Below are 1,367 nucleotides of genomic sequence, written 5' to 3' on the forward strand. Positions count from 1 at the left end.
TAATACACTGAAAGCTGAGTCATGCAAGAAACTACCTTTCCTTCTGTTCTTAAGCAGACAGCTACAGTTGAAAGGTAAAATATTTCCATAGGCAGCTATGCCATGTTTACAAAATCTTATATAAAATATCAATTTACTGAGAACAAGACAAAAATACAACTGATTATTCTCCTACCTTCTCCTTTGCTCTTACAACACGTGGATTACTATACCCTCTCTCTTTCCCCTCCAGATTACTTTTCCTCATTAAATGTTGAAGTCCTCAAAATCATCTTTGGAAAAATGCACAGACCACAGACTGTTTCTGTGATTTCATGTTTATTTCTTCTGGGCATATCCTTAACCTTAGCAAAATAAACTTCAAAACTGATTGAGACTTGTCTCAGATGCTTTCTGTTTTATACATATTTACATACAGTAGTAATGAAACTAGCATTTTGCATGAGATATTGAAGGCATAACCATTTAAATCAAATGTTTATTGGAAAGCAGTAAGTATCAATTTGTTTTCTTTTTTTAACCAAAAAATAGAATTCAGAAAATTGTAAAGGTCATATGAATAGCTGACTAGCCCATGAACAAATCAGTTTAGCATAGACATTAATAACCAAATAGTGAGTTAGCTGTAAGTTTTACATTTGCTTAAGTTGGGTTCTTGCTACATAACTCAAATAAAATGATTTCTGTAAATGCTGTCATACTTGCTGTTTGGGCGATTTAGCTGTTCCAGCCTTCAGGCTTCAGAGTGTCTGAGGTGACCATGAGCTGAAGTGGTCCCCCAGCACAGCACAGCTTGTCTATGAAAACATGATGAAACCACTTTTTAAAACAGGTCCCTGATCCCGTTCCTCCTGATTCGGCAAGACCTCCCAACCAGGGTCTCCAGCCACCTCCTACAGGTGCATTTGAGCCAGCAATATGTCCGTACCTCCTTGTGACAGACCTCCTAGAAGACGGGGCAGACTGCCGTCTTTGCTGCTTCACAGGCTTAACTGGTGATACTTTCAGGTACAGGAAAATCTGAGGTGACTAGGCATTGAAGCGGAACCCCAGCATACCACAGCAAGCCTACAGAAAAGTGCACAGACTGTTAATGGAAGAAAAATACACTAAAGCCAGCAACTTCAAATATTGAAGGTAAATAAAGCTGCCAAGATGAAAAAGAATTAGCACAAGAATGCTGAAAACTCAAAAAACCAGAGTGCCCTCTTTCCTCCAAATGACTGCAAGGGTTTGGAATCGGGCAGAGACTGAGGAAGTTAAAATGACAGAATTAGAATTCAGAATTTGGATAGAAATGAAGTACACTGAGCTAAAGGAGTACACTATAAAGCAATGCAAGAAAGCTGAAACTCATAATAAAACAT

At 38.3% G+C, this 1,367-nt stretch overlaps 1 long non-coding RNA gene across 1 annotated transcript; it reads right to left on the reverse strand.

Moving 5' to 3' along the window:
- Positions 1-301: 301 nt before the first annotated feature.
- On the reverse strand, positions 302-1,066 carry LOC105525735. The gene is made up of 2 exons (XR_001003969.1): positions 929-1,066; positions 302-797 (listed from the first exon to the last, which is right to left on the reverse strand). It is a non-coding gene; the product is annotated as an uncharacterized LOC105525735 (long non-coding RNA).
- Between the last annotated feature and the right edge of the window lie 301 nt (positions 1,067-1,367).

Source organism: Colobus angolensis, unplaced genomic scaffold (assembly GCF_000951035.1).
Source record: "Colobus angolensis palliatus isolate OR3802 unplaced genomic scaffold, Cang.pa_1.0 Scaffold553, whole genome shotgun sequence".
NCBI lineage: Eukaryota > Metazoa > Chordata > Mammalia > Primates > Cercopithecidae > Colobus > Colobus angolensis.